General features: G+C 49.1%; 1 pseudogene; it reads left to right on the top strand.

Moving 5' to 3' along the window:
• The first annotated feature begins 19,233 nt into the window (after positions 1–19,233).
• Positions 19,234–24,078, top strand: LOC149351221 (uncharacterized; annotated as a pseudogene).
• The last annotated feature ends 43 nt before the right edge of the window (positions 24,079–24,121 follow it).

Below are 24,121 nucleotides of genomic sequence, written 5' to 3'. Positions count from 1 at the left end.
GCTCCGCATAAAAGGAAACTCTGGTAGCATTCATATGCCGACGTTTATCCTCCTTGGTTTATGTTCTGAAGGCAACACCGAGTGATCGTTAATTTAAGGCAGTAGTTCCGTAATTTAAGTGTGGTTCATTTGACAGGACGCTCCTAAAAATTTTGGTGCAAATGGTGCCTGCGCGGGAAGATCGAAAACGTTCTTCCGCGCCCACCATGGGGCCACACGTGGAGGGCTGCAAACTGAATACCTGTCGCAGACGACGATCGCCACTGAAAACGAATAAGCGAGTTTTTTCTTATCGCGACGCACGTGATTAGATTGACAACCGCATCCCGCAACGACGTGAACGCTGCTAATAGCAACCCGGTGCCATGTGCGGACTTCTGCGGCCTGAGCGAGTACCGCTGTATTGCGAATAATACTTCTTAGTTGGAGGAAATGGCTTTTATTGTGGTGTACACAATCACTTGTCAAGTGGAGATGGGATAAGACATTGCTTCGTGAGCAGTAAAAGAGTTGGGTACATTGAAACACAGATAAACTCTAGCAGAAAGCAACATATACAAGGGCGTTCCCCAGCATTACGTTACACCCTTGAAAATACCAATATGCGTTGCGGAACTCCCCTTTCATGCTCGCTGCACTGTCGACTAGAATAAAAGCATTTTCCAATGCACAGTTTCACTCTCTTCATGTTTTCCCTTTGGTGCGAATGCGGGCCGTTAGGACGCGTCGCCAGTGATAGGGGATACACTCAGTGGGCAGATCCGTGCACTCAGAACATCGTTTCCAATATTGCACGACATTGTCGTTCGTAGTCCGGTTCATCTTTTCACAGAGGTCGACACGCAGCACCCACAGGTCATTTCTGGGCATGGTGATTCTGTACCTCTTTCCACTGCATGTAATCGAGATAACGCTCATTTTTGCTGGAAATGTCAAGAACTGAAGTCAGGACGTCCGCCGCTGAGGCAACCGTGGTGGCGTCAAAAGAGGTGGCACCGTGCTTCCGATGCTTGAGCTTCCAAAGTAGATGTGTATGAGGGAGTACTGGAGAGCGTCGAACATTATCTGATGCGGATGTTCAAAGCATGAGGAGCTGTCGACGACAATCAGGAAGAAGTACTCGTTTTGGAAACTTAAAGCACTCGTGGCGGCTTGTGCACGCTTCACCGCCATAGTCTGATTACATGGGGCGTCATCGGCGCTCGCGACAAGACTGGCATATTCTAAGTCGTTCCTGATTCGCTGGACTCTTGAGACTGCAGCCTCGGCAATCCGGTCGGATTCGCATTCGCTGACCAACCACAGGCAACACTTTCTTTTACTGATATCAGGTAGAGACCTTCGTAGAGCAACCCGATAGGCGGAGGAGCCCACATAGTGCACGGCACGGCGACGTCAGCGTCGCCAATGTAAGGCATTGTCCAGTTGAACTTCACAGCCGTACTCAACAGGCCGTACGAGAGGTTCAGCGGAGGTTCAACTCGACTCCCGATAACCCAGACCTGCCCTCGGTGTCGGAGCGTTGGTTAATTGTAGTTCAGGCTATCGGCATCGAAAAGTTTGGTGTCTGCCCGTCGTAGGTAGTCTCTTTTCCTGGTAACAAAACATGTCCTGTTGTCATTCCGAGTAGGGCAGGATCGCAGTATGCGCTCACCGTGGAGTGGCAACGGCTCGTACTTTTCTAACTCAAGACTGGGCTAGGACCACAGAAGAATGCGAGGTTTCTTCACCTCATCGTCCAGGTAGGCCCACTGCGGGAAATATTCGTACCACGGTCTCCAGGGGATGGTAAACTTGGGCGTGTCTGCGTCCGCCATGTAGAGCATGATGAGGAGAGGCGCGAAGCACAAGACGCTGGCTGCCAGTATCCCGGCAATGGAAGTCTTGAGGCCAGACAACTTCTGTTGCACCTGCTGCACAAAGTGCAACCAGTCGAAAATGCCCCGGCGCTCTCGCCTGTGCAACCAGTCCATGTTGCTCCTGCGGCCCTGCTACCTGGAAGCTGCCTGCAATGCAATATCCAGGACGATTACTTGAAAGCTGCTGAACTGTAGCAGTTCCATACAGCACCGAGAAATAAAGCTGCAAGGCCAGTGAAACAGCAGAACTGTCCAAATTAAGTTGTCAAGAAAGGGAGGAACTAAGGGTCGCCCCCGCGGAAAATAACCTAGCCTATCGTTGTTCGTAATCCGAACATTCTGGCCACAGATCGTGAAAACAAGCTGTGTTTCACGACCGGATTGGGTCTAAAAGAAGAATGAAAAAATCCGCGAATGTCTCAAACAGCTTGAAGTCGTGAAAAAAAGAAAACTGCTGGTTACATACCTTCAGTCACTTGCACTCCCTCCCTCGCTCATTCGTAGCGCAGCTCCAATTGATCTGAGCCACGTTATGCTACAACAGGTATTGATGTGGGATGTTCATGCTCTGAGGGAGTGTGACGCAAATGCATTCCTTCGCACACATGGGTAACAATGCCATATCAATACTGGGTGTAGTTATCGCTCGCCACAAAAAAAGAAAAAGAAAACACATGCTGATCGCTCTATAAGTGCTTGACACTCGGCGCTGTTGTTATATTCTGCCACGTCACCTTAACTGCATGCCAGCATGCGTGGGTAATCCCTTCTTCCTTCAGGTATTTTAACCATATGACACGCCATTTTTTGCTTCCATTGAAATGAAACACTTTTCCGCCTAAGTAGTATATTCAGGCTTTAAGAAAGACAGTCTGTTAGTTTTCGAGCGGAAAATACAAGCGGTTTATTTTTTGCACGGACGGGCAAAATTTCATAAGTGTCATAATTGAGTAAAATAGCAACGCCGAAATGTCGCGTCTTATCAAGAACCACTAGAAGGTTCGTGGAAATGTTTTTTGTTTTGAAGGTGCACATTACCTTGAAAATTGAGGGAAAAAGTTATGTTACTGCTCGTGACCAGTTATGCCTACACACAGATGACGAACGGCGTGTTACCGCTGTTTCACGAAATATTATTTACTGCGTTCGCTATATGGCATAAAAAACCGCTTATTTCAGAGATGAAGGATGCTTCATTCACCTGAAATAAAGAAATCACTGCTAGGGGCCGCCCACACTCAGAAAAAGCTGAGTTCGCTTTGTACACAGTTGTGTACATAGTGTGTCAAATGCCCGGTTAATTCAGCCTCTATGCAAGCACAACGCTAAAGTTAGTTTGTACAAGGATAAAAGGAGTGGATAAATTTGATAAGTATATTGGTCAAAGGATACATTACGTGTAAACAGGCCTTCTGTAACACAGATGTAAGATGGATGATTCAGCTTGACGATGCCTTCAACGAGTTTAACTGCGTGAGAGCAAGTCCGAAGCGAAACTATGCCGTGGAAAATCTGAAGCTGCTGCCTCTCTCTGCCATCTTCTCAGCTCGGCTATTGGACTTGAAAAAAAAATAGAGAGAAATATAGCCAGGTGATGGCCATGACGACAGTAGCACTGACTTCGTTGCGACGCCGCTGAGCTAGCGTCAGCGTGTCATATACCAAGTTATCGAAGAAAGTAATGAGCTCGTGAGCGACCCCCCCCCCCCCCAAAAAAAAAAAAAAGAAAACATATCAAAGTTTACTCTTTCAGATATATCTCCTTGGCTTCTTTCGTAACCCCTTGAGGCACTTCATCCCCGATTGTTCAAAGTTTGTTTCGAAACACCTAGAGCTTTTTCAAGACGTCGGTGTTATTTCTACATTTAAAATCTCTGCTGCACAAAATGGTGGGGCCATTTCGTGCCTAGAGAAAAGGATCGCTTTTCAAAAACAAGAAATAAAGATAGGTATCGTGCATTTGCACAGCTCCCCTATGCAACCGCTGTAGCTTTTTTCTTCTCTCCCGCTGTGGAATGTTATACTAAAAAACAGCAAAGGATAAACAAAATAATTATGTATCATAAATGTGTGTTTTTTTTACAATACGGCTGAAATCCTGCAAGCGTGGAAGTGCGAGGTGGAGGTGAACACTCAACATTTTTGTGCCAGTCATGTTATTTCTGTGAAATAGGGCTCAAAATGTACACAATTTTTTAGATTTTTCTTGTTAGTAGAACGTGCCTGAAGGGGGTAACGTCACCGGTGTTTTATTCGAACCATTTTCTTGGAACTGACTCTGTTTAAGGAGCCCTGAAAAAGTGGCAGCAATAGGCGGTGGCCACAGCCTCCCGGGCTGCAGCTGCAAAGTTGGAATGAATACGCGTAAAAATCCTCCTCGTAGTATGAGTGAAATGCCTTGCCCACAAGGTAGTGTAATTCTATGAGCTGAAATTTATTTGGATGTATATATGCTGTCATGAGCTCGCATATATTCAGAATTTCTACAGTCGCAGGTTCGCTAGTAAAGACGTCATCTTGAAGCATAACGGCTCAGATATATTCTTAGCACTCAGCCGGTCCACCTCATGCGCGGTCACCACCGCAGATAGCGCGTCTGATGGCAAAAGCAGTAGCCGGCACATCGGCGACAGGAAGGCGAAATAAGACGAGGCAATCTCGTCATTCTGAGCGCGCATGCTCTCTGCAGCCCGTATCGAACCAGGCGCATGCGCAGTTCGAGCCACGCAGCTAAGACAAGGTCAATTGAAATAGGTCGCGAAGCCGGAGCCTGGATGCGATCCAGAACCAAGTGCTAGCGACATCAAATTAGTGGTGGAACTTAAGCGCCATAATGAAATGAGTGGACAAACACGACTAGAAGAGGAAAATAATTAGGACATATTTTGTGTTTCAAAAGCATTCGAAAACAATTGCAGTGATTCCTTTTTAAAATGTTTTAGTTGTGTGCATTTTGTTAGAAAGTATAGCGCTTGCTTTGTAAAAATTTTTATGACAGCGTTCGCTCAGAGCAGCGGCAATGGCAGCGGGACGATGCCAAGGTTGACGGTGGTCTGATGTCATACCCTTGTCATATCTTTTGACCATTCTGCTTGCTTTTGTTATAAACTCGATTCTGCTAGCCCTACTTTTTCCTCGTTGCTTGTTGCTCGAGTTCTTGGTGTGCATCGTTCGTGTACAGTTTCCGCTTTTCCCTTTTGCCAGCGCTTTTGTGTAGTTTCGTTCGGTTGGGTGCGGTTCTTCGCTTTTGCCCCAAAAGGGCATCGTCTGTGGCCATGGGGCCCCCGTACGCAAAAAAGAGGTGTGCGGTTGCACGATGTGCGAGCGATAACCTGTCTGGCGGCGTCACATTTCATCGCTTCAGCGCTACACCTGCGACATTCAGCGCGACACCTGAGGCGAGGACGAAGGAAAAAGGCACAACGAGAACTGACCACCTAAAAATAGCGTTGGTGGTCGGCACTCGTAGTGTCTTCTTTCTTCGTTCTCGTGGCGGGTGTCGCGCTGATTGATTGTAAAACATTTTATTCGCCGGGAAGAGCTTGGCAAGAGGTCACGTTAAGTGGTCGAGAGTACATAGCCCTCGACGACTTTGTCAGCCCACTCCACCGCCAAAACTTGCGTTCTGGGGTCAGAGCTAGCCAGCACGGTCTCCCACCGCTCGAGAGAAGGAGCTGTAACTAGATCACCCGGAGGTGGCTCTATTTTGCAGTCCCACAGGATGTGATCGTAGGTAGCACGTTGGCCACAGTGTTTGCAGTTTGGGTTGTAAAGATCTGGATAAATGTGCGCGAGGAGTGATGGGGTGCGTATCGATCTCGTCTGTAGACGACGCCACGTAACCTCTTGTTCTTGAGTAAGTCTTTTGTCTGGAGGGGGGAAAATTCTCCTCTCTAGTTTAAAATGATTGGTGAGATCATGATATGTGATCATGGAGTCCTTCGTGAAATTCAGGGAGCCAGACTCATCCACTGCCCGGTCGACGAAACCTCGGGCTTTATTGTGGGCTGCCTCGTTCCCCGGATTCCCCGAATGGGCTGGGACCCATATCAATTCGGAATAATTTGGTGAGAATTTGGTTGCGTTAAGGATTCTAAGGGAGGTGTTTGTAATTCGCCCTTTAGCGAAATTATTGATACCCATTTTGGAATCGCTGAAGATGATGCTCCCTTGGGTATGCGCTAGGGCGAGGGCTATAGCCGCCTCTTCTGCCGTTTCAGAGGATTTCGTTTTGATTGTCGCCGAAGCGTCGTGGCGTTCAGCAGTTTATTTTTCCCGCCAAGCAGCACGTGACGCTGACGTCACGAATATGACGTCACTAAAACACGTGACTTCAACGTCGCGTTTTTGTTTTAATTATGACGTCACTTTTTAGTTGTCCACGCATTTCGAAGACGTACTAGAGAAGCGTTTTGTTCTCTGTAAAATTAATTGCGATCATGCCTTTGGTTAAGTACCGTCATTGCCTGTAAAAACTCGGGAAGTTATACATGCATAAGCGTTAAAATTTTGTTCTTTACGGACTATACATCCCGATGAAACCTGTGACAGTATTTTTGTTGTCGAAATTGCTCTTCCAATAATGTCATGCCTGACATGTTTTTAAGCTATTGTGAAACCATTTTGTTAGCAGTTGAACTTGCGTTTTGGTATGACGCTATGGGGGGTAAGGTGGCCGCGGCTGGCTAAGGACAGCGTCAATTGGAGAGATGAGACAGGCATATGTCTGTACAGCAGTGGGAATAGTCAGGCTGACGATGATGATGATGGTGGTGGTGGTGGTGGTGTTGATGCCGTGATCACGCATCTGATAGCCTTTACGTGTGCTTACTGGCACCGTGGTATCAAAAAAGGCAGGTGGATGGACGAAATGAAAACAAAGCATGCACGTGTCTCATGATAGGCGCCTGACTTCATTAACGCGTGTTCTACTGGGTGTTTCCCAACCAAGACAGGAGCATTACGAAGTAAGCATGGCAGGAAAGCTTTCGAGCTAGGCTCTTGTTGGAACTAACGCAATAAAGATTTTGCTACACGTGGCCCGCATGGGCAAAATACAGACATGTGCGTGGCAGACATCGCTGCCACCCACATGCGCGCTCGTTCTGCCGCGGCGAACGAGCTCATCTTCGATGGAAAGGCTGGGAGGCGTACCAGTCTAGAATCGTTTGGTTCGCGTTCAATCATCAGCGACCGCCCCTGTGCACGATCCTGCCCGTCACCCCACACTTCATCCTGGCTGTCAAACTAGAGTTGCATTCTTTTGCTAGGTACTGCATGATTAGATACTCTGGCGCAGCCATTACCTCAGGGCAACTTTTCTGCCTTTGCGTGCAGTACCCTCTTTGACGGGGTCGCGAATTAGTCACTGCTTCTCGTTGTTTTTTGAACGCTACAAGCAATTCGTTCTCTCTTCTATAGCTGCGCAAAAGAAACCATGAAAAAGAAAGATACCAATAAAGCTTGTAGGGGGTCTATATCAGACAGTCCAGCTCCAATTTTTCGTATGTTGTTAAGTATACTAGCGGCGCATCTCCCTTGCATTCAGGGCATTGCTGGCGTGGTGGTCGGAGGAAGAGCTCCATGCTCCGCGCAATGCACCGAGCGTGTGTGATCATCGGACAATAATCAGTCGAGGAGCTCCTTTTTTGTTCGCTTTATTTTTCCAAGAAATGCGTGAAAATGCTCCCGTTCCAACGATGCAGCCAGTGCGACCAATGATGGTGGCATTTTATTTAGACCGCTGCAGCATAAAGCGCTCCGACAGCCCCAACAACAAAGAACATTGAAGAACGACGAGCGCTTGCAGCGAGCACACGTACAAGCCGAGAAGTCTGCTTCAGAGGGCGCGTTTAAGCCTTAGTGTGGTGAAGCTGACGGAGTGGCGATTACATGATTGACGCTGCGCATATTGTTATTTTAAAAGCAATGAACTATGAAAAGGCAACCCATTTATAAGAAGGAGCAATGAAGGATAGAGACAAGGAGGTCGGTCTGAAATCCTTTCGTGCTTTGAACAAAAAAGAAGCTGACTACGGGCTGTGCGTGGACTTGTTAAGCCCACTGTTATCATTCGCATCGGAGCTACTCCATTCTGGATTAGGCACAGAAGCTGTGGCAGCGCACATCTTGCGGGCTAGCCACCACTGCACGAAATCGGAATGCCTGCTTTTCTTTGGTGGGACATACAGCGCATCGCACAACGCGCACAGGCTGTTTGGCGCCGCGGTGATCCGAAAATGGCGGCTTTGCAGCAAGTAAGAGGAGTAAAGGTCCAACTCAGTTTCGATTATTAATAGAGTCTGAAAGATGTTCGTCTGAGTTTTAAGGTGCGTAGTATCAATGAAAGTGTACGGTGGAAGCAAATGCTTCAAAGTGGTCGCGCCAAAGTATACAGGCACAATATTGTAGTTTAAGCATTTGTAAATCATTTCGGCCGCGTGCTCGAAACAGGGGGAGGACTCCATTATGAAGATGAAGAAGTACGGACCTTCCAAGATGCGCAAGCATTCGCCTCGAGAGGAGCAGAGCCCTGCGCCACAGTTTGGGACTACGTCAACCTGAACACGACTCATCAAATCTTTCGCAAAGCGTTCCGTACCCCGCCAATGGCTGTTCGCTAGCACATCATCCTTGGCGCGATTGATTTCCTCTTTCTCGCAATCGCTCACTATCCAGACAGCTGTTCTCGTCTTGCTCGAGACGATTCGGCTCAGATCTGACGGGTATGGGGCAGGCCTTCTCTTTGTCCAGTTTTGGTGAGGGACCACGACATCGGCGTCTTGCCTGAGAGCCATGGTCCAGTTGAAGAGCGACGCAGCCCTGCGGACGTCCTGCGAAGGCTCGCGGTGAGGAGAACCAGTCGCCCAGAAGACCCACAGTTGGCCCGGGTGCCGGTACGGTGGCAGCTTTGCAGAACTAATGTTGTAGGCATCGAACACGACAGCGTCGCTCTTATTGACAAGGTTGCGGTCTCTAGTAACATAGCAGACGTCGGAATTGCTGGCAGATGGACATCGGGGCGTTTCGAAGTCAATGTTGCGCGGGAGGTTTGCTCCTTTTCGGCGAAGCGGCGACCACAGCAAAATTCGAGGTTGAGATATATTGCCGTCTTCACCGCGCAGCTGCCAGAGCGGCCAATTCGCAGGAGTCGTCTCCGGGCCGCTGTAGAATGTAGTGACGTGGACAACGCCGTAGCCAGCCGATAACATTAGGAAAACAATGCTGAGTGACCGAAAAAACAAGAAATTGTTGGGTTGGCTTTCCGTCCGAGAAAGATGTCTGGCGCGTCGAAGTCTACGTGCGACGACATCTCGAGCGTCCTGCATCGCTTCGCACAGGGCATTCATGACAGGAGGTAGACCCTGAAATAAATGTCACAGTTAGGCTTTCCACTGATAGGAAGCGCCGCTGGGTACAGCGCATTCAATGAACACATACAGAACCTTGAAGTCTTAACGATTCGTAGTTTGCGCACATAACTAATTACGTATTCTAGAAACTATTAACTTTTTTTTACTGAGACACTGAAAAAGGTGCAATATATTGCTCCAGTCATGACACAGAGCCGACAGCTGGGAAAACGGTGCTGCTACACTTACCGAACCCTGGAGGAACGAAGGTTTAATGCAGGCGGATCGAAGTCCGTTGTTACTTCTGTGGATGGCTTGTTTCAGAACAGGAACAAAATTATACGGTAGGCTTGCGGAGACTGAACAACGCTGCGCCTTGATGAACGGCTTTGTTGGCTCCTGGAGGGCTACTATTTGTCGAAAATTATCGCCGAACAGAAGTCAACTCACGCTCACGGAATTTTCCATCTACGTGTTATCACCAACATGATTTTCAGGCATGATGTGCGCACTGATTAATTCAGAAAAGCCGAAAAGGATGAAATGCTTTCCTGAAAAGTTAATAAAAACGAGTAAATGGATCGGAAAAGGGTGGAAAAAGTGGCAGCAATAGGCGGTGGCCACAGCCTTGCGGGCTGCAGCTGCAAAGTTGGAATGAATACGCGTAAAAATCCTCCTCGCAGTATGAGTGAAATGATCTGCCACAAAGTAGTGTAATTCTATGAGTATGCTGTCATGAGCTCGCATGTATTCAGAGTTTCTGCAGTCGCAGGCTTGCAAATAAAGACGCCATCCTGGAGCATAACGGCTCACATATCTTCTTAGCGCTCAGCCGGTCCACCTCATGCGCGGTCGCCGCCGCAGATCGCGCTTCTGATTGCGAAAGCAGTAGCCGGCACATCGGCGAACAGAAAGGCGAAATAAGACGAGGCAATATCGTCATTTTGAGCGCGCATGCTCTCTGCAGCCCGTATCGAACCAGGCGGCAGGAGTTAACGCCATGTGTCACGAGCGCAGCTCGAGCCACGCAGCTAAGACGTACTGGAGAAGTGTTTTGTCCTTTGTAAAATTAATTACGTCCATGTCTTTGGTTAGGCACCGCCATTGCCTGTAAAAAGTCTGCAAGTTATGTTTGCATAAGTTTGGTTTATGGGGTTTAACGTCCCAAAGCGACTAAGGCTATGAGAGACGCCGTATAGTGGAGGGCTCCGGAAATTTCGTCCACCTGGGGTTCTTTAATGCGCACTGACATCGCACAGTACACGGGCCTTTAGAATGCCTCCTCCAAAGAAATTCAACCGCCGCGGCCGGATTTCGGGTCAGCAGCCGAGTGCCGTAACCTCTGAGCCACCGCGGCTAAGTGTTAATATTTTGTTCATGTGGGCTATTAGGTATAGCGGCGGAGACTGTGACAGTATTTCTATTTTCGAAATTGCTCTTCCAATATTGTCATGCTTAACATGTTTCTTGCTATCGTGAAGCCATTTTTGTTAGCGGTTGAACTTGCGTTTTGGTGCGCTGCTATAAGGTGGCCGCTGCTGGCTCAGGACAGGGTTAATTGGAGGGATGAGAGAGGCATTTGTTTGTCCGGCAGTGGGCATAGTCAGGCTGATGACGATGGTGGTGATGATGATGATAATTCCACAATCACGCAGCTGACTGCCTTTACGTGCGCTTACTGGCATTTACTGGCACCCTGGTTTCAAAAAAAAAATATAAGTCGATCGACTGAATGAATGCAAAGAACGTGCGTGTCTGATGATAGGCGCTTGACTTCAATAACGCGTGTACTACTGGGTGTTTCGCAACGCAGACAGAAGATAGCGAAGTCAGCATGGCAGAAACACTTTCGCGCTGGCTTCAAAAATTACGGCGGTCATCACGCGAGGCTCTTGTTGGAACTAACACCATTGACATTTTGCTCCACATGGCCCATATGGGTGAAATACCGGTGTGAGCAGAATAATAGAAAAAATACACCCTGCCAGAATCGAATTTTGCGGCCTATATACTGTACGCTGGAAATTACGTTAGCTCTCTTCTGTGCTACGCAAATTGTAAGTCGCTGTCGCTGGTGTCGGGCTCTGATCATACTTAATGTACAGCTTTTTTTTTTTTTTAATATTCTGACTGTGCCGAAATTGACACCGTACACCAACGCACCATACTAGCTTTCAACATATGTGGAAAGCAAATACTACGTTTTACGCGGCAGCGTATACATCTGGTTCGGTCGAAAAGCCGTCGTTGTAGTCTGCACCGCGCGTCGGAAATAATCGGGGGCTGCGTAATAAAGTCGTATCATGACAACCGTTTGCCGCAGAGTGCTCCGGATGGCGTCACAAGATTCACCGTTTCGAGCAGCATAAACTCACTAGTTATGTTAAAGCCTGGCTCGTGGCAGGGATTCGAAGCGGCGACCTATATTCGAGGGCTGCGTAAAAAAAAGTCGTGTCATAGTAATTTCCGGTTCCTATGATCGATGATAGATTGCTGTGTGATAGGCGATGACGAGTTAGTGAAATCATTGTAATAATGATACATTGATTAATTAAAGAAATTGAACATGAAAAAAATTGGAAAAGGTGGTTCAAAGGTGTCGAAATGCTCAGAATAAAAAGCCAATGCTTGATGATGCTAATTAAGAAAATTTAAATTGCGTAACTGATGAATTAATAATTGAAATAATTGAGAAAATTAAAAACGCTTTGAAAAGTGTTAAACCGTTCAGAATATAAAGCCTAACCCAATATGCTTCCGTGTCATGCCCCTAAGGCGGAGCACAAGTGTCCTCTCCAATTTTTCTTGGAAAGTGCCACGAGCTTTATTTCAGAGGAGCAATGCAAAGCAGGTGACTGAAATAGCAGCACACGAAGCCCAGAATGGACGCGATTTAATCACAACGTAATTTACATGTACATTCCAGTGCAAATCAGAGCTTAGAAATGTGTCTAAATAATTTATTTGCTGCGCAGTGTTCAGTGTAGCATTATTGACTGTGTATTCGTGTGGGTGATAATTTTTTTTTGTGGTAAACCTGACATGTACAGACTTTTTGGTGTTGAGTGACATATCCCACTTTGTACACCAAGGTGCTTGTTATCCAGGTCACTCTGCATGGTAACGAGATTGTTGCCATTTGTGATAACTCGATATAGAATGCAATCATCGGTAAATATACGATATGGTGAACATATACCTCATGTGATGTCATTAGTATGCAATAAAAAATTGACTGTGGTTTAGCTGTGGTTAAACCTTGAGTGACGCGATAGCTACAGCTGGCCGAGTGGAACTCGCTCAGTCGAATTGCAAAGTCAGTCTTTCGTCGCTCAGTTTCGCTGGGCGTTCCTTCATCTTCGTACCTGGAAGTGGATTCACTCTCTCCTCCCTCTCCACTCCTCCCCCACTCGGTTTCGCCGGCAGCTGCTCCGCACCACGTGACCAACCGCGTGATCAGCCACGGCGCCGCCACGCTGAAGGCTCGAAATCTCTGACGTCACTCCGCGCATGCGCACAACTGACGAGGCGGGCGGCGTCTGCTCGCCGTCGGTGCAGCGGCGACGCGCGCGGCGCGCACACCAGCTGTGGGCTATGACGTCACTCCGCGCATGCGCACAGCTGGCGGAGCGGTGGTGCCCCGGCTCAGCGCGCAGCCACGCTGACCTCGCGAAGCGGCTGGCGTAGTGTAACTATCGCTACAAAACAAAAATGAACGCAACGCTGAACCTAGGGCACCACAGAAGTTACATGGACGAGTCTGAAAGAAACGCCACTCACAACCACAAATTACCTCCGTGCTAGCAGGTATACGCCTACCCTCTTATTACTAATTCGTCCAGTTTGGAGATGCGCAGTTTTCAAGCAAGAAGGGTGTGACAAACTGTACCAAACGCTTATTAAAATCCAAAAATATGCAATCATTTATGAGTTGTTTGTCAACTGCAACAACCATATAATGTACGAACTTAACTAAATATGTTGCCCCCAAAAAAACTGATATCAACTGATAGCAGAGGCAGTGAAATGACAAAAAACAGGCTCAAGGTCACCTGTGTCACACGTGACCGTTTAGAGGACCTTCTCGAGAATGTCCACTCCCCGGCCCACCCGGGCAATGTTCGCATCGTCTAGAACGTGAGCGCTCGGGTCTTCGGATACGACACGCGGCGAGGACGCCAGCACCCGCACCATTCCCTTTGGGAAATGCCCCGTGTACATATATCGTTGTAATAAGATAATTTAATGCGTACATCATTTTTTGGAAAAAAGAAATCGGTCTCCATTGATGAAAAAAAAAATAAAAAAATGGCTGTGGCTTAGCTAAGGTTAAGCCTGGGTATCTCGAAGCGAAAAGCTCTCGCTGCTTTCAGCCAACTCTCAAGCTACCACTTCTGGATCGGTGTTTCTGCGCCGTCCGACTGTTGCTTCTTTTTCTCCTTCTATGGCGAGTGTCTGCGCCTGTTCTATGGGCAAGAGCGCCTTATATACCCCTCCCTTGAAATGCGCACTGCGCACGGCTGCGACGAAAGTTCAAACGGTGTCGAGGAGGAGAAGCGGCGGCGCACATGCGCAGTAGCGCGCGGCGGTGGCGAAAGGTCAGGCGACGGAGTCAGCGGCGGCGGCGGCGGCCACCTGCGCCGTGCGTGACGTCGCTCGGTTACGCGCATGCGCAGAAGTGGCAAATCTGACCTCCGCCTCACGCGAAGCGCGCTGTTGACTAGCCTAGAGAAGCTTTTCGCTTCAAAACGCCGATGTGAACCAGACGCCTTCCCTCACATCTGTCTGGTCATCGGACTAATGTCGCGCACGCGCAGCGCACTTGACGATGGAGATGACCACTGGCGCCGAGCAAGCTACCAACTTCCGCAGCCGACATCGCGGGCACCCACATGCGCGCTTGTTCTGCCGCGGCGAACGAGCTCATCTTCGATGGAAAGGCATAGAGTAACATAGAAGTAAAGAGCGGACACTCCCGTAGGCCCCAGCGGCCGACTTTTGTGCACAGCGCACCTAGCGGACCCGGGGAAACGCACTGGCCTCAGAGATGATTGGCCACAACAGCAATCTTGGAGGCTCTCCTTTCATTGCGTCTTGTGCGTTCTCCACTCTCGCGGAGGAGGCGGTGTCACATTGCCCAGCTGAGCAGCCGGCCACCAGCGTGACGATTACGGAGCACGCAACGATTATCTAGGTTTCGACGTGCAACGCTCGTCAAAAGCGTTTGGCTTTGATCGCTTGCCTGGACGCCGCGGCGAACACGTCACCCACAAGCCGCAAAGGCGTTATGCCACGCATCGCGTGCGCTTGGCAAGCGGCAGTGAACCTACTACGTGCATTCTGTCAGGGTGACAATGAGCGCATCAGTCACTCCGCAGAAGGAAGCCAAGACATGCCAAGACCATACTCTTTTTCTTTTTTTTATTTGCACGTTCAGTGCCATCTGGCGGAAACGGGGAAGCGCCGAACTCGGCCGCGAAAGGGCCCGAGTGTCCGCTCTTTACTTTTATGTTACTCTATGGGAAAGGCTGGGAAGCGTACAGTCGCGGGCAAAAAAAAGATTGGCGCTAGTGACGTGCCACAGCAGCGGCAGAGAGCAACGCTCGGCGCTGCGGTTACGAACACGATGATGACGAAAGTATGTGTTCGCAAAGCACTGCGCCGCGCCAGCTACGCGGTGCGATTTTCACCTCTCGCGACTGTACTATTCTGGAATCATTTGGTTCGTGCTGAATCTTTAACTGTTGCCGCTGCTGCACGATCCTGCCCGTCACCCACGGTTCATGCTTATTGTCAATCTGAAGTTGCACTCTTGTGCGAAGTACTGCGTGGCCACACACACTGGCGCAGCCATTACCTTAGGCCGACCCTTATTTATTTATTAATACTGCCAATCCCTTTTTCAGGGATTTTTACAGGAGTGGGTTTTGGCCGCAGACAAGCAGTCGACCAGGCATAAACACTATTTCAAGCATGCAAAAAGGACAGTGAAAATTATGGGGACAATGGGAAGAGGCATTGGAAAAAGGCAATACAAAGATAACGCATCAATAATCATCACCTTTTCACTTCATAAATGGTCACGAGAAATACAAATACATGAAAAACCCCCCAAAACGTTAGAAAAAGTAAAAAAATAATCAGTCTGTTCTCTGACAATACACTTTTGCCAGCTAGCACCAAAAATTTCTCAGTAGTTGGCTGTACAATCACTGAACCATCAAGGGAGTTCCACTCCCGCACAGCTCGCGGAGAAAAAGAGAACATAAAGGTATTACTAGCGCAGAAGTATTCTTGTATGGTGAGTTCATTTTTGTGACGCGTTTCTCTGGAAGTGCTCAAGGTAATGTATGTAGCAGAATCAACTTTAAGTTTGTTATGCAAAATCATGTACAGAAACTTCAGACGGTGGAGCGTCGCACGACTAGCTAGCCTATCAAGCCCAGTCTCAGATAGCATCTGCGTCAGAGAATCGGTGCGCCTATATTTGTTGCAGATAAAGCTCGCACTTTTTCGCTGGACAGCCTCAGTCGTAGTTATTTTACCTTGCGTGTACGGGAACCAGGCGACGTTTGCGTATTCTAGTATTATACTTTTGAGCACAATACCCTCTTAGACGGGGTCGCGATTTCGTCACTATTTCTCGTTTTAGAGGGATAGCTCTGGTTGGTTGGTTTATGAGGTTTAACGTCCCAAAGCGACTAAGGCTATGAGAGACGCCGTAGTGGAGGGCTCCGGAAATTTCGACCACCCGGGGTTCTTTAACGTGCACTGACATCGCACAGTACACGGGCCTCGAATTTCTCCTCCAAAGAAATTCAGCCGCCGCGGCCGGGATCGAACCCGCGTCTTTCGGGCCAGCAGCCGAGCACCATAGCCACTGAGCCACCGCGGCGGCAGAGGGATAGCTCTACTCCTATCATGACCGCCCTTCGACGATTTCAGCATATCACCTCTGGCTCCGCTAATTGACCTCTAAAGAGCCGCGAGTGTTTCCAGTCACGTACGCCGCACATGCCAGCTGCGGTGGAGAGGAGGAGTGGAGAGGGTAGCCAAGTACAGTCTTGGTCAAAAGTTTAGAGCCCAGGGGGTTTGCTTCTAGGCCTTGTAGTGGGACTCCTGAAGCATTCGTGGCAGCCCTACCCATTGGAGAAGACAGGACCAGAAATCATCTTACCCGGAGGAAATTTGGAGCGCTGGAGATGCATTACGAACCACACAGTGTGGCTCAGAAGCAAACCCCCTGGGCTCCAAACTTTTGACAAAGGCTGTACGCCGTGCGCGCCGCAGAGAGGCGGAGGAGGGTAGCGGCGTGCCAGCAGATGCGCGGAGAGGAAGAGGAGGGTGGTTGCCGCACTGCGGATGAGCGGAGAGCTCCGGCAGATGCGTGCTCAATGTTGCGAAGAGGAGGAAAGGAGGCATCCCAGGTGTACTGTGTACTCCCTCCGTGATGTCGAGCGCATTGACCGAGTGGAGGGGGGAAGCGCCTGCCGCGGCATCGCATGCGCTGGGCATGAAAATGGATTCTGCATAGAACGCCGGTGCCCGTTGATGCGTTCAGTGGAACGCTGGTTGTGTTGGATGCAACGCCCGGTCGCCCACAAAAACATTGCAACTAGCGTTGTGTCTTACAACACCGAAACTATCGCGCGGCATTCGGTTAAGCAGCGTTGAACCTCTGTACGGTGTTTTTGGAACGCTACAGGCAATTCGTTCTGCCTTCTATAGCTGCGCAAAAGAAAGCATAAAAGAAGCCGACGCTGAGGCAGCGATCGAATACCAAGCGTTGCCACACATAAAATAGCTCGCCGGTTCAAATTCCTGCCGCGAGCTTGACTAACTTCACTAATAAGCTTATGCTGCACGAAACGCGAAATCGTATGCCACCATCACGGTGGAAGATATACTAGGTGAGTACACAGCGGCCCGCGTCGCTCTCAGATAAAGTGCCCTAGTTTCCAGAAGTTCCACGAGATGGCTGTTCGCTCGGCGGCCCGGCCGTTGTGAGAGGCAATGCTTTTCTATGGGGAATGGGCTCTTTGTGAACGCCATTTTCCCGAAACCTGTTGCCGATGAAAAGAAGAAAACACTTTTGCCGCTTTGTTTCTGTACTGCTCCGTGTCCAGCTACAGCTTTGTGAAGCAGCGGCTTCGCGCTGGTTTAGTTGAAGGGGAAGAAGGCGATGAGTCCTGGCGGGTGTTTTGAACCTGCTAGAATAATAAGTTCCGGCACTCTGATAACCGTTCATGTAACTTTCGCTTGTCTGTTTTGTGCTCTTGACCTTTGGCTCGTTGGTTCGTGCGTTAGTTGGCCCGTTCATTCGTTCGCCTGCTGCGCGCCCTGCTCGTTTCTTCCTTAGTTAGTTCGTTCCTTAAATCATTGTAGCATTTGCTATAGCTTTCGTGCGCGCCGCTCGTTCGTACTTCCACGCACTTGCTTACTATACCGTTCAGCCGTTTGCTTGCTCTTGATTTGTTCCCTCATTTGGATGTGTTTTGTTCGACTTTCTACCGATAGCGCACGCAAGCGCGCACATGTTTTACGGTATGTTTTTAGCAACTTGTCTTAATTTACGCTAACTAAAAGTGGAACAACTATGTTTCCAGGGCGGCTGAAGAATAGGAACCAGTAAATTCCTCTAATCGTAACGTTGTTTCTGGACGGTTTCGAGGAATAATCCTATTCAGTTTATTGCTTGTTTCTTTTTGTTCATTTAACTCTCCTGTACAGAAATGCAAGCTGAAATTCCTAGCATTATGTAATGTCTCATCTGCTAAAGCAGCTGTCGGACCACGGCCGCGCAAGGGGCGGATATGACGCATAATCTCATATCGAGTTTAATGCTTGTTTTTTGTCTTTTGTTCATATCACTCTCCTATGCGAAATGAGAGCGAAATTTCGGAGCTTGGCATTGCGGGACTCAGTTCACATGCGTTGCCGAAAGGTGCGAGTAATGGCAACGCTGATGGCCTCAGCCGAAGCTTTCCCGTGTAATGCCCTTTCCTGACTCCCCGGACGATATTCCGCTATGCAAATTTGTATTTTTTTTGCTTTAGCGGGAATCATTTTTTTTTCTCTGTTTTGTATGTATGTTCAGCAGCTCCACCTTCCCTTTGTGCTCTCACGGGAGGTGGCTTTCTGTGACAAAAACCGTGCTACGGCACCCCCCCAAAATTTTAGGAAATTTTATCCTTTTGGCTAAACAAGCTCTGTGTATTCTGGTTTGGTCAAACTTGGAAACTTTCGGAGGAGGACGTAAATTTCACGCGACAGCTCATTTTTTCTAAACAGACTTTGTCGACCGAAAACAGCTTGGCAGTTCTTAAAGTCGGTTTGGCGCTTTCTGCTTGTTGGGCTGTGTACCTTGCTGGTTGAGACCGTTACAGTTGTCAACGAAGCAAGAAGAACCTTTGGGCCCAGCTGTGACCAAAAGCCGAACGGACACAACTCCAGGTCTCTGCGCGCAGCAGCGTTGGCTGCAACCACTACGAGACCTCTTCGGGCGGCGGACGTGCTGTTGTGACCGTACTTCGGACCACGTGGGCCCGATCAAGCAGCTACCGTGAACATTCATCGAGGCCGACAACCCCGCGACGGCGGTGGGAAGTGGGATGCTTGGAATGCCCCTCCGAGCCTCAGCGGATTAGTGTAGCAAGAATGTCAAGGGCCATTGTCAGCAGTAACCCCAGCGAAATTCCTTGAGCGGAGGTGACCACTATAGCGGCGAAGGCCGGGGACGCGCCGGAGGTATTGTCCGAGCGACCACAGCGGAGGCGCCGGCACGTCGCCTTCGCCGCTATAGTGGTCACCTCCGCTCAAGGAATTTCGCTGGGGTTACTGCTGACAATGGCCCTTGACATTCTTGCTACACTAATCCGCTGAGGCTCGGAGGGGCATTCCAAGCATCCCACTTCCCACCGCCGTCGCGGGGTTGTCGGCCTCGATGAATGTTCACGGTAGCTGCTTGATCGGGCCCACGTGGTCCGAAGTACGGTCACAACAGCGGCTACTGTAAAATAACCATGACTCAATTGTCGGGTGGCATGCTCCTCACTCCACCACACTGCAACATCAAGCGCAACTCCTCGCTGCGCTGTAAGGCGTAAGGAATGATTAACCTTAACAGCATTAACACGCCAATAACAAATTATTCTGGTATTCGCTTCTGCCACTGATGCAAGGGTGCTCTCAAACTTTGATTGTGGCACAGTTTGCACAGAAATGAGATGACTGCAATGATTTTTATTTAATTTTTGCTACACATTTCATTCGTACCACAGATTATTGCGCGTCACTTTTCTGTTACCGAATTTTGCTGGTATTGCCTTTCCGACCCATGCCACTAACTTGTCGCACTGCATTTAATTATTTTTTCTTATACTTACAAAGGCAATAAAATAGCCCACATCTTAGAGGCCGATACTTGAGAACGATTACCCGAAAGACTTTTCCGTAATCAGGAGGTATTGCTAGCAATGTATGCGATCAGAACAGTCACATTGTACAGTTTACCAAAACGTTTGCTCATTGTCACTCGGTAGTTAGCGGTTTCAGTGAGTTTAAGCAAAACATTGAAAATAAAACACCGTGATTGCACTGAAAGATGTTGATGCACTGAAAGCCACTGCTGCATTTTTCAACAAGGCACTTGCGGCTCAATTCTGCAGTTTGCCGGCCACCACAGTGCCGCTGGAGAAGCACTGGCGTAAAACCGCACCGCCGTGGACCGCACTCAGCTGCCGCGACACTGCTGCTGGTGACAGCGCAAGGAACACTGCATGCAATGCGAACGGCTTTTGCGACGTAAACATGGGGTGCGATATCCGCATGGTTGTTATCGCAACGAGATAGTTCATTTATGTTTTCTTTCTCCCGGAGAAGTTTTACCGCTTCATCGACACTGGCGCTGCGATTAGCGGCCCGGTTCGGATGACGCGGCTGGTACTCTATCTGGTCGCTTGCGGCCACTGCGCCGCCCGCACAGTGTCCTCACCAATGCAGCTTACCCCGTGGCCACCACCCCAAACGCTCTGCGAGGAACGGTTGAGCCGCGATGTTCATAAGATTTATAAAGATATGGAATTGGGAGTACATAAGTCGCCGGTTCAAATCCCTGCTGCGATCCAGGCAGTAACTTAACTAGTAAGATTATGCTGCACGAAACGCTGAATCGTGTGACACCATTCGTAACATTCTGCGGCTGCACAAATGTCGGGGCTAAGTCACCGGACTTTGGAGCCTGCCAGACAAGGATATCTACAGGGTGTCCCAGCTAACTTGGACCAAGGTTTATGAAAAAACTAAGCGTTCTTCAGAACTGAAATCGCGTGGATGTTGTTGAGGTTTATCTAAAGTCGCAGTACCATTTTTTCGGTTCTTCTATTTGAATAATTAGTCGAGATAAATAAATTAACTTTTTGGTTTGGTTTGGTTAATGGGGTTTAACGTCCCAAAGCGACTAAGGCTATGGGAGACGCCGTAGTGGAGGGCTCCGGAAATTTCGACCACCTGGGGTTCTTTAACGTGCACTGACATCGCACAGCACACGGGCCTCGAATTTCTCCTCCAAACAAATTCAGCCGCCGCGACCGGGATCGAACCCGCGTATTTCGGGCCAGCGGCCGAGCACCATAGCCACTGAGCCACCGCGGCGGCTAAATTAACTTTTTAAATATAGCTTGAAACGTTCAGGCGTCAATAGGAAAGTTGTGCAGCTCCACAAATATTGTCCAACCCAGGCACTTCCAACTAGATAGACTTAGCGTGGCCGTTTTTATTCGGGAAAAACGAAAGCCCGCGGAGTTTAAAAAATACCACGTGACAGAGCGCTCCGTGCGCCCGGATGCGCCGCGATTACAGCGCTCTCAAAACATCACCCGCTTCGGCCCTTTCGTGCTGCCCAAGACAGGGCTTCGCGATGTGCTTGATTCCAAGATAAGCGCTAGTGGGTATACGGGCGGCAATGGAAAGAAAGTGCGGATCCCGTTTCTGAGGGCAATAACTGCACACTCACGTTAGCAGAATGCATGCGGAAGAACGATGACAATATCATGAATTTGAATTCGGGAGCAAGATCCCAACAAGCAAAGACGCATATAACAAACCTGATAACGTCGTGTGAATTACGCTGAAAAACAGGAGCCGCGCTTTCTTTCCATTGCCGCCCGTACCCACTGGCGCTTATCTTGGAACCAAGCACATCGCGAAACCCTGTCTTGGGCAGCACGAAAGGCCCGAAGCGGGTGATGTTTCTAGCGAAGCACGGATGAGAGCGCTGTAATCGCGGCGCATCCGGGCGCACAGAGCGCGCTGTCATGTGGTATATTTTAAACTCCGCGGGCTTTCGTTTTTCCCGAATAAAAATGTCCACGCTAGGTCTATCGCGTTGGAAGTACCTGGGTTGGACCATATTTGCGGAGCTCCACAACCTTCCTATTGACGCCTGAACGTTTCAAGCTATATTTAAAAAGTTAATTTATTTATCTCGACTAAATATTCAACTAGGAGGAGCAAAAAAATGGTACTGTAACTTTAGATAAACCTCAATAACATCCACGCGATTTCAGTTCTGAAGAACGCTTAGTTTTTTTATAAATCTTGGTCCAAGTTAGCTGGGACACCCTGTGTAGGCACCCTGCACCCGCCAGGCACCGCCACCGTCGAGGCTGCGTTCAGCTCCCCCGCGCGGCCAGTTCCTCGTCCCTGTCAGGAAGGCTCGCCCCGCGACAGCGATGGGGTGGCATCTGCTAGCGGCTGCCGCTGTTCGTAGAGGCGGGATTTCGACCTATGCATTCATGAGGCTGCAAAATTCTTTCGAGGAGCGAACGTCAGGAAAGGAACGAAGCTTTTTGAAGCAGGCCATGTACACAATGTGAAAGAGTTGGTGTCGCGCGACGGGAGCGAAGTAGCAGCCTGGTGCATTGCGCAGACAAGCACCACTGCGCCATCGAAAGCCATCAAATTAACGCCAATGAATATTTGTATCTAATGCCAGTTACCGCTGAACTCTCAATCAATTTTTTTTATGTAGCTATATTCCTGTAGACAGCTTGTTACCGTGGGCTGCAGCTGCAAGGCAGGCATCTCAGGCAAATGTTAACGCGCTGCTGCCATTGCCGTGTTTTTGGAGCGGTGTGAAACGCTCTCCAAAACGAGCCACCCGCTAGCCTGGAGTGTTCCTGCATTTAAAAAGATTTACCCTAAACTTTCAAAGACGGCCAGGCGGCATAACATTGAAGGTAATTAGAAAAGTCCAGTTTTTGAGCGAGCGGCGCAAACTTGACTTCATAACATTCTCGTTCGCTGCACCTTCGGTGTTCGATGTGAAATGCCCTGTTCAGACTACGCCTTGTAAATGATGTGCCCATTGCGTAATCTGCCACTCATATCTTCTAATTTTTTCAGGAACTGCCAGTCATTATCGTTGCAACATGTGCGTCAGGGTTTTGATTAGATGTCCCATGAACGAGCTTCTGCAAGCAGAAAACTTGCTGCGGCGAAGCGCCTGGGCGCACTGAAACTCCTGCGGAAAACATAAAACTTTTTGACTGGGATCTTGCAAAAAAGGAGTATCCCAGCTATTTCATGCAGGATTCTTGCCGAAAGCTTGTGCTCAAAAAGCGGGATTTCATTGCAAGCTATGTTTAATTTATACACATTGAGTACAAGTGCCCTGAATATTCGACATTAGGATTGTACTAAATTATCAGCCAGTCGTTCAGATGTGGAGCCAAAGATTTATCAGGAACACGTTGCCGCTGCCCCTGAAAATGTGCCTTTACTGACGAAAAAGACGCTAGACGACTAGGCGCAGTGGAAGGGAGCAAGGATTCCGCGCATAACTGGAAGTGAAGTAAACTATTCTTTGCTGCGCAAGATTTGGGCTTCTTCCTCAGGCGCGACTGCGGGCGAGTTTCGGCGTGGCTTTTTAAGCCCATATACTGTTGACAGCCAAGTCAATGACCAAAAATCGTGGGTGCAAGAAGAGGGAAAGGTTCCCAGTGAGCCATTAGCATTCCTCCCAGTCTGCTGAATTTGCCACGAGTCAAAAGCTGTCTAGGAGGTAATGCATGAGTCAAGTAAGCGTCTTCCGCACGGGTTTGACCATTGCTTGAGCAGAAACCGCGTGCGCGTGTTGCCCGTCGCGAAGGGTGGGCCGTCTCCCAATGTCGCGCTGGAAATCCATAAAACTTTGTCCGGGACGAATTTATATATGTATTACTGCATCGTACAACACAGCAATGTGTCTTGCTGTTGTTATGTGCAATTTTGTGCTCGGGAAGGAGGTGCACAACTGCTTCGTGACAGCGCGCGCAACACCGCGGGAGCTGTCGGACTGGCCCTGCCTTCCTGACAGGGACGCGCGCGCCGCCGCCAGTGGCGCGCGCGTCGCGCTGGAGTTAGATGCGCAGGGTGCCTATACCGGATAGACAGCTTAATTTCGAGTTGTGGTGCTCGGGAATAACGCTGGCTTCTGTTAATTTAATAATTTCATTATGTAACCACCTTGGTTACCATGGCAACCCTGGGTTTTGCGATTTGCGTTATGACGCGTAACACTGAGACCCGAATCTCGAGAAGTGGCGCTTAACTATCTAATACGATGTCGTTGCTATAGAGGGCGCCATCTCGGATTCTATCCGTGGAATCAGCATAACACTGAGGCTCGAAACGCCACCAGTAGAGCTAACACTACAGAAAATTAAAGATACTACTGAAGCTTGTAGGGGGCCATATAAATGAGCCCAGATCCTCCTTGTCGTATTCTGTTAACTTGTCCAGACTCCGCTCGTTCAAACACAAGGTTGGCGGCGTACCTGCCTTGCTTCCAGGGAACTGTTTGCGCGCTGGGAGGAGCAGCCCAGTGACCCGCGCAATGCACCGAGCGTGTGTGATCATCTGCAAGTCATC

Source organism: Amblyomma mixtum, chromosome 3 (genome assembly GCF_055824585.1).
Source record: "Amblyomma mixtum isolate Tamu chromosome 3, ASM5582458v1, whole genome shotgun sequence".
Classification (NCBI taxonomy): Eukaryota; Metazoa; Arthropoda; class Arachnida; order Ixodida; family Ixodidae; genus Amblyomma; species Amblyomma mixtum.
This window is presented reverse-complemented; position numbering and strand designations above follow the sequence as displayed.